Here is a 9,896-nt window from a genome sequence, read left to right as displayed (position 1 = left end):
GATCAAAATTTCACTGTGTGACGGTACCCTAACAGAGGAACGGATTGGCCATGTAAAGGTACTGTTGGACTTGTCTTTAAAAGAGGTGCATACATATGTGAATAGTTTTGGGGTGAAACCCTGCTGACAGATTCCCTTTAAGGCTCATACATGGTCCCTATGCAACAGCAAATCAAGTCTCTATTGGCTCATAAGAACCGGTGTTTATGCTGCCTTCTTCAGTAATATCGCAATGCATGGATTGGACCATAACACAGTTTACAGGAACCTTTGTGCTACTCCATTTAGAAATAAGTACAGAAAGGCCTAGAGAATTCTATATGGATACAATATTATGAATCGTTTGGTAAACCGTATGTCCAAAAAATGTTCTTATTCATTCCTATGTCGGAACCCACCGTCCAAAAATTATCCCAACCGGGCTATTTATTGAACATGATGGACCCATGAGTACTTCCTATCTATGTTAAGCCCTGTACACATTATAGAAAGGTCGTCCTGTCACAACAATTTCAGTTGTCCATCTAATGTGTTTAGGGCTTCCTGACTTTCTCCTGATAGATGATGTTGTAAGGGTGAAATGATTGACCATACCAAATTATATTTCCCAATCCTTCAGTCCTTCTAGGAATTATTATTATTTACTGTTATAGAGCCATTTATTCCATGGCGCTTTACATGTGAGGAGGGGTATACGTAATAAAAACAAGTACAATAATCCTAAACAATACAAGTCACAACTGGTACAGGAGGAGAGAGGACCCTGCCCGCGAGGGCTCACAATCTACAAGAATTAAGTCAACATTAAAGGTGTCTGGTAGAAGCTTACTCCACTCTTCTCATCGAAAATACATGAAGCTTGGCCCACTCGAGCATGCATGTATATGGAAAACATAGCTTTCAAACAACAATTATTTAAAGGGGACCTGTCACCAGGACAAAAGTAACCAGTTTATGGTCTTATTTTATTTCTGCTGGTCTCCTGGTTATTCCATTTTTTTTTTAAATCCACCATACGGTTCCAGAGGTATGGGCCTATTTACTTAAAGCTAAGTTTTAAAGTCTTTCCAAAGGGGCGTTGCTCATAAGGCAATTATGCAGAACATCTAAAGCCACTCCCCTGAGGATCCCATAAGCCATACCCCTTTGTAAAGACTTAAAAAAAAGCTCTAAATAAAAGGCTTATATTTTTGGAAGCATAAATACTCGAGGGAAGCATGCGCCAGGGAGCTTTCCTGGTGCGTACACTGAACATTCACATAGTGCCTATAACAATACTGTTTGGAAACTTTTATTTTTAGCTAACGCCCAAAATAGAGGCCTGTTCTACGCTAGACTTACAGGGACAACAAATGGAAGCTTGACGTTCTTCAATGTAACCAAGTAAATAGATTGGGTAGATCATCCAATCGTAAGGCCAGAAGGACTGATAGGATGATTACTAACCCAGTATGCGAGGAGGGCCATCATGGCGCAGTCTCTGAAGATCATGTTCATGTTTTGAATGCAAGGCAACAAATTTATATCGACATTGATATCAGTAGATTTCAGTTTACAGGGCTGGAAGATTATTACCAAATTTTGAGGTTAGGAAAGTATTGACCCGATGCAATATAAGCTAGAGACCAGCCTAGGAGTTAATTAAATATACGCTAATGACATATTATAACAAAACCGTCGTCCTTATTAAAAGTTATTAGGTAGTTAGTCAAATTATATCTTCAAAGGAATTCAAAGCATGGAAACTCGGGATTAAATTATGCATTTGAACCTTAGGCCAGCTTTTACTGTTGAGACAGTTTTGCTACTAAGAGAGGAATCGTGTGTCATTGAAATTAAATGCTTTTCCAGGGCTGGAAGGTTCCAGTTTTAATGAAATTACTGAGTGTGGTGTACTGAAATGATTAAAATCTGTATTCCGGGAATGTGGCAGTGAAAAAAAAAATCAATAAATGCAAGCCCAGATGCTGTTAAGATGTGAGCACTTTCATGGATATAAGTGAAAAAAAAAATAATATAAAAAAAAATACATATATTAATTCCAAATTCACGTTACTCTTTAAATAACACGTCTCCCGCTGCACACTACTAGAATTCGAGATTCCATTTTGTTTTGACTAGGAAATGAGAATCTTTCTTTTCAAACGACCCCATTAAAACAGGATTTGTTGTTTTTTTTTTGCCCTTCCCCCCTCCGCTTTCTGCATTGCAATCATTGTGCTTACACTTATTATGTTACAAAATGACCGAGGTAAGGCTGACATTCTCATTGCATGCAAAAGACGTACTCGGCGAGGCAGTTTTTTTTTTTTTTTTTCTAATGAAGGAGCTTTGTACAATCTCCCCATGTGCTAATACTAATGAAGATCCTCCAGCACAATTAAAATCACAGTCAAAGCCAAACAGAAAACAACGTGAGATTTTTATTATTATTTTTTCTTTCATTTATCCATATAAAAAAAAATATGTTACATGACATTTTTTATTTTTGCGCAGTTAACGTTGGCAGATGATTTTTTTTATTATTATAAAGGGTTAATTGCTCCTTTTTTTTCTTTTTAGCCTTAAATTAATTAGGTGTCCTATTTCGGACTTCAACCCTAGGCCTAACATGATGTGAGTGTGAACTTAAAAAAGTAAAATATCTAACCACAAGTGATAAGGTTTTGGAGGGACAACTGAGAGGTGCAGCCGAGTGGGGGTGACCTTAATTCACTAAATTACACAAGAGATAAATTGGGGAAGAGCCAGTTACTGAGACAGAGGAATGGAGGAGGGATAATTTGCTGTTTTGGTGGAAGCTATAATGTTATTACTGTATTTATAGCCAGTCTGGCAGATCCACAGCATTAATACACACAATAGGACAGAATGTGATCAACTTTAAAAGCATTACTCAAGGCAGCCTCTGCTTTTTTTTGCTGATCGCTGGGATTTTTTTTTTTCTCTCTCTCTTTCTCAGTACGACCTTTCATTTTATTCTCTACATTGCTTTCTCTTCTCTACAGTATCACTACATACACATCACTACATTACACATAGCAGTCGTAAAAACAGTCAAGCAGAGTACAATCTTTATTTATGATCAAGGATGGTTTTTTTGGCAAAACAAGGCACCCCAATTATATCATCCATTCCCGCAAAGTGATTTTTTTTTTTTTTTTAGTTTAAAGAAGGAGTGGTCTGAAAGTTTGAAGAAATTATAAGTTTTAGGCTGTGTTCTTTAAGGCCGTTTTATGTCTTTGTTGTAATTATCTTTTTTTTTATTTTGGGCGTGTTCGATAAAACTTTACAAACTTAGTAATTTTAGATATTGATTTAAAAAAGGAGATATGAATGTTTTCTTCATTAGATCACAAAGAACATGTTCTCAATCGTTCCAGAAAGATGATTTTCCCGATCTTACAAGACAAAAACATATTCTCAATCGTTCCAGAAAGATTTTCTCGATCATACAAGACAGAACATGTTCTCAATTTTTCCAGAAAGATTTTCTCGATCATAAAAAAAAAGAACATGTTCACAATTATTCCAGAAAGATTTTCTCGATCATACAAGACTGAACATGTTCCCAATTGTTCCAGAAAGATTTTCTTGATCATACAAGACAGAACATGTTCCCAATTGTTCCAGAAAGATTTTCTTGATCATACAAGACAGAACATGTTCTCAATAGTTCCAGAAACATTTTCTTGATCATACAAGACAAAAACATATTCTCAATCGTTCCAGAAAGATTTTCTCGATCATAGAAGACAGAACATGTTCTCAATTTTTCCAGAAAGATTTTCTCGATCATACATGACTGAACTTGTTCCCAATTGTTCCAGAAAGATTTTCTTGATCATACAAGACAGAACATGTTCTCAATCGCTCCAGAAAGATTTTCTTGATCATACAAGACAAAAACATATTCTCAATCGTTCCAGAAAGATTTTCTCGATCATACAAGACAGAACATGTTCTCAATTTTTCCAGAAAGATTTTCTCGATCATAAAAAAAAAAAAAAAACAGAACATATTCTCAATTATTCCAGAAAGATTTTCTTGATCATACAAGACTGAACATGTTCCCAATTGTTCCAGAAAGATTTTCTTAATCATACAAGACAGAATATGTTCTCAATCGTTCCAGAAAGAATTTCTTGATCATACAAGACAATTTTTCCAGAAAGATTTTCTCGATCATAAAAAAAAAACAGAACATGTTCACAATTATTCCAGAAAGATTTTCTCGATCATACAAGACTGAACATGTTCTCAATTGTTCCAGAAAGATTTTCTTGATCATACAAGACAGAACATGTTCTCAATCGTTCCAGAAAGATTTTCTTGATCATACAAGACTGAACATGTTCCAGAAAGATTTTCTTAATCATACAAGACAGAACATGTTCTCAATCATTCCAGAAAGATTTTCTCGGTCACACAAGACAGAACATGTTCTCTATCGTTCCAGAAAGATTTTCTTGATCATACAAGACAGAACATGTTCTCAATCGTTCCAGAAAGATGTTCTCAATCATTCCAGAAAGATTTTCTTGATCATACAAGAAAGAACATGTTCTCAATCATTCCAGAAAGATGTTCTTGATCATACAAGACAGAACATGTTCTCTATTGTTCCAGAAAGCTTTTCTCGATCATACAAGACAGAACATGTTCTCTATCGCTCAGTCGTTCCAGAAATATTTTCTCGATCATACAAGAAAGAGCATGTTCTCAATCATTCCAGAAAGATTTTCTCAGTCATACAAGACAGAACATGTTCTCTATCGTTCCAGAAAGATTTTCTCGGTCATACAAGACAGGACATGTTCTCAATCATTCCAGAAAGATGTTCTTGATCATACAAGACAGAACATGTTCTCTATTGTTCCAGAAAGCTTTTCTCGATCATACAAGACAGAACATGTTCTCTATCGCTCAGTCGTTCCAGAAATATTTTCTCGATCATACAAGAAAGAACATGTTCTCAATCATTCCAGAAAGATTTTCTCGGTCATACAAGACAGAACATGTTCTCTATCGTTCCAGAAAGATTTTCTTGATCATACAAGACAGAACATGTTCCCAATTGTTCCAGAAAGATTTTCTTGATCAAACAAGACAGAACATGTTCTCTATTGTTCCAGAAAGCTTTTCTCGATCATACAAGACAGAACATGTTCTCTATCGCTCAGTCGTTCCAGAAAGATTTTCTCGATCATACAAGAAGAACATGTTCTTGATTGTATGTCGCACCTTGGCTGAATTCACACCACTTCTTTGATGCTTATTTGACACACGCCCTATACAAAGATGTACGAGTAGACTTTATTAGATGATGGCAAGTCAAAAGGGTGTCCTTTTGGAATTTATTTGGACTGCATACATTGAGATATCTCAATTTAGTGGCATAACTTGAGGCTCATGGGCCCTAATGCAAAATCTCTAACAAGGCCCCCAAACTATCACAGGTCTTTAATAGTATTGGCCTTCTCATATGGGATAAAGGAACCATTTTGGTCAACTGAGACTTCAGGGCCCAGGTATGACTTCAGGGCCTGCATCCACTATAGGCCTGTCTTAAAATATAAAATTAATATTCTAAATGTGTCAACTAGAACCTGGAGTAATCGATGGAGCTGGGGGAGTGTCATGAACCAGAGTCCAAAATTCAAGAGTTTCAAATGACGACATAGAACAATGAGGTGTCTCTTATTTTTAACATATCTGAATATACAACCGTACACAGAATAGATTTTTTTAAGGGGTTCAATTGCAGATGCCTTAAATTTTCCCTCAAAATTGTTGTACGTTGTATTCACCTAGACTTATACGTTCCTGTGAACACTGCATGGTGGATGTTTAATGTGTTTGTTTAAGTTGATAATCGGGAAATAAGGATAAAAACAGAAGTTATTAAAAATTACATAAACACACACACAAATTTATATATATAATAAAAACAAGAAACAACAATAAAAATAATTTTTATACTAAAAAGCAATTATTAATATTTACAGCTGTTTAAAACAAATATATAAATGCAATAATTAAATGTGTTCTAATAGATTTAATCATTAATATATTAATCCTTTCTTTATATTTATATATTTTAGAGAAAATGAAGCAAAAGGAAGCTAGTAAATAATAATAATAATGATAATAAAAAAGTGAGTTACATTTCTTTTTTGTTACAAAAGTAATCTGAGTATATCTTTTACACCAGAGACGGGTATGACATGGTTGTTTCTCCCTTTCGGTAAGTACAGATTGGCAAAGGATATCAAATCGATAAACTTAAGGGGGAAAAAAAAATTAAAATAAAACAAGCAAATAAACATTTTTTCTTCCTCCTTTGCAGACTCTCTGGTTAACAGCAAGTTTCATTGTTAGAGGCTTGTTGGCTGACGTCACTTTTGGTTCATGAAGCTTTGCCTTGAAGTGAAGCTGAATAAAAACCTTGAGAAGAATCTCCTTCAATCTGCTGCAAGGAACTAAACAGACACACACACATAGAGGGAGCACAATTACACCCTCTTCCTTTATGTCCTTTCCCACAGCTCCTGGAGAGACACACAGCACACAAAAAGAGACTGGCAAGGAAAAGCAGAGATAACCTTCTATCACCTCTCCCTAAAATATTCACCCCCCTGAATCCCTGGCAAGGAGGAGACCCTGGGCAGAAGGTGAGTGCACACTAAAGCAGAAGCAGGGCAAGGCAATTACAGCAAGGGGGTTACTTCTAAGGGTCCCAACTAGCAGGGGAAGGATTGTTTGGATACATGGGGGGTTCCCTGTGTTGTTATACAGTTCTCTATGGGATCAGTAGGGGTGCTGTAGTCTTACAGAGGGGGAGGCACATGAGAAGGTGAATGCATGCCCTCCCTGTGCCCCTCTCCTATCTCTCCCCTTGCAGGCTGCTATCTGCTTCTCTGTTTGTTTTTTCTGCATTTCTTCCCAGAGGCTTCTTGCTAGCTAAAATGGGACATTGCATTCGGTATTCCCATATTTAACCCTACAGGCTCCCTTTCCGCCCCTCCCTGAGGTGCAAGGTATGAGGCACCCCAGCTCCCCGGAACATATCCTCTTCTGGAAATAAGACACTTATAATTAACCCTTCTCGTTCTCTCGTGTCGTGCCCGGCGGTACGAGGTCCACCTCTTCGGTATCGTAGACTATTTCCTTTTCCTTCGGTAAAGAGGGGGGAAAAAAAAAAAATTTAAAAAAAATTCAGTAGGATTATTTAAGATTTATTTCCGTCCGCAAATAAATTTTGATTTTTTTTTTTTTGCCGCGGATGTCCATTTTCTTCCTGTGGATTTTGCAGATATCAAGGGAACATTTGTTGTCGAGAGAATCAGTCCAGTGTTTAAGTGTAATTCAGTTTTGCACAAATCCCATATGTCTTGCAACTCAATGCCAGGAACATCTGCCAGTAACCGTAAACTGGTGGTAATGCTGTCGATTGGCTTATCCAGCCCCCCCAAATGTCCCATTCATTCCCATCTATTTAAAGCTACGCGTCTTAGGGTTAAAGGGGTGTTGACTACAAGCGTAATAACCCCACCTTCTGTTTTGCATAGTGGCTAGTATCTCAGGGGTTAAGTGAGGTAAGCCTACCTATAAAGTGATTTTAATGCCAAAATCGCCGCAACAACACCATACAAATTCCAGGCTTGATGCCAGGAGGGTAATGTGGATTGATAGGAAGGATCAGGGGCGGGAGAACAAGGGTGCTGTACATGGAGCATCTGATCACTGCTGTCTTCCTGCACTGCCCTCTTCATCTCTCCTACTCTTTTGTGTTCCTTCCTTGAACAGAATAGCAGCTGCTGACTGGTTGAGTTGTTGAAATTTATCCCTTTGTGTATATAACAATATCCTCCATTTTCCTCCTTTTTCCCCTGCCCTCTAAACAACAACCTACTCGCCATCTTGTATAATTTTTTTTTTTATTTGCAAGATTCTTTAATTAATTAATTTTTATTTATTTTGGATAAGGAAAGGGGAGGAGGGGGAGAAGGAACACTCGCACTTTTTTTTGCAGATCAGAAGACAAGAATCATCATTGGTCTTATTTATCCGGCTCAAACTTTATAACGCTGATTATTTCAAGTTTGGATTTTCTACATATTTATTATTAATTTTATACAAATCCATTTTTCTCAAAATCGGAAACAGATTATTTATTTGTTATTCTCTTTCGTCACCTTCTCATCAAATTACAACAGGTGTACAAATACCGCGCCATATGTGAAATTAAAGTGTCCCTTTTTTCTTAAATGTGTTTTTGCAAACCTGTCACTTTTTATGGCTTGAAAATGCAATAAGATTTGCTAATTAGCTACATTTCATTATTTTATGCACATTCTTTGTATTTGCTTGGATGATGCAGATGGCTGCACATAACTTATTTCCCTTTTTTTCCCCCCTTTTTATTCTTTTTTTTATGTTACTGACCTTGAACGGTTCAATGTATAATGCATGGCTTCAATTTATTTCTTGTCTGTCGAATGTTTATGGCATCTGTAGTGGGTGGAATTTTATGCAATGATTTGTAATAATTACTTTTATTTATTTCTCTTTTATTTATTATTTTTGTAGATTTTTTTTTTATGTAGTTCTCTGTTTGTTTTATATTAACCTCAGTGGTGGAAGAGTTAAATGATCGTCTATGTATCTAATCTCATCCCTAAATTGTTTCACCCTTTTAGTAAAAGTGGCTTTTTTTAATTTTGAAAAAGTGGGAGTTTTCTTTTTTTTTTTCGTCTTTAGTACTTGCTTGTGCAGTAAGGGTTAATCCATGGGTAGTTGTTGTGAAATCAGAGTTTTAAAAGCAAGGAGCTGTATGCAGGATTCCTTAGAAAAACACAGCCTTACCTCCGGCTACACCAGGCTTGTCAGCCCATGTGGGAAGAGAAGACAATCAGCCTCAGTGTTCTTAAAATTGTTTCCTAAACAATACCTACTTTTTGTCTTATAAAAAAAGTTCCACCGGTCACATGACCGCTCCTAATAAAACACTTTATGGCTCATCAGTAAGAAGAGCTGGAACCAGACAAAAGTGAAAAATTAAAGTTTCATTCTAAATAGGTACAAATAGAAGTTTTAGAAACCAAAATAATATATAATACACACAGATATATATATTGTCTAAGTTAGATTATCAACACATTAAGCTAGACTTTTAATTAGCCTTATAAATTACCGTAAATCAATTGGGGAAAAAAACCTTCTAAAATTAAAATTGTGTTAGTTGCAGTAGAAAATCACAAGAATGAAGATTAGTTTTGAAATTACCATGTAAAACATGTTTCTATATTATTAAATAAGAAACACAAACTTAGTATAAAATTTATTTTTTAAATGTAGATGTCTTTTGCATTTCTTATGGGCCTATGACCCAGGCTTCAACCCAAGGCTACGTTCACACGTTCAGTATTTGGTCAGTATTTGACATCAGTATTTGTAAGCCAAAACCAGGAGTGGGTGATCAATGTCAGACTGGGTTGCCAAGGGCCCACCAGTAACCAGCTCCAGGGCCCCACTTTTCAGCTATATGCAAATCCTCAATCACAAATGTATATAACAATGAATTGGGTAGATTGTTAAATGAATAAGATGCCACCTTTGTATGCACATAGTGATTGAAATATATTGTGCCAAGTACTGCTCATATAAAAGGGTGGTGGCCCTATCTTGCATAGGGGCCCACCGGAGGATTCTCCTGTTCTCCTGTGGGCCAGTCCAAACCTGTGGGTGATAAATACAGAAGTGGTGACGTGTTTCTATTATACTTTTCCTCTGATTGTTCCGCTCCTAGATTTGGTTTACAAAGACTGATGTAAGATACGGCCAAATACTGAATGTGGCCTAAGACTGGGTTCCCACATCCCTTTGAGGACCTT

The 9,896-nt window shown here is 36.5% G+C and overlaps 1 protein-coding gene across 11 annotated transcripts in view; it reads left to right on the top strand.

Annotated features, from left to right (window-relative positions):
* Positions 1–6,097: 6,097 nt before the first annotated feature.
* The window catches only part of BAZ2B (bromodomain adjacent to zinc finger domain 2B), a 361,802-nt gene continuing 358,003 nt past the window's right edge, over positions 6,098–9,896 (top strand). For 3 of the 11 annotated variants that reach the window (XM_069733004.1, XM_069733003.1, XM_069733011.1), the window contains exon 1: positions 6,377–6,674. The gene's annotated coding sequence lies outside the window, so the exon portion shown is untranslated. Of the gene's footprint in view, positions 6,675–9,896 lie in introns of all 11 variants that reach the window. The other 8 variants (XM_069733008.1, XM_069733007.1, XM_069732999.1 and 5 more) reach the window with 6 other exon arrangements.

The sequence above is a fragment of the Ranitomeya imitator genome, chromosome 7 (genome assembly GCF_032444005.1).
Source record: "Ranitomeya imitator isolate aRanImi1 chromosome 7, aRanImi1.pri, whole genome shotgun sequence".
Lineage (NCBI taxonomy): Eukaryota > Metazoa > Chordata > Amphibia > Anura > Dendrobatidae > Ranitomeya > Ranitomeya imitator.
This window is presented reverse-complemented; position numbering and strand designations above follow the sequence as displayed.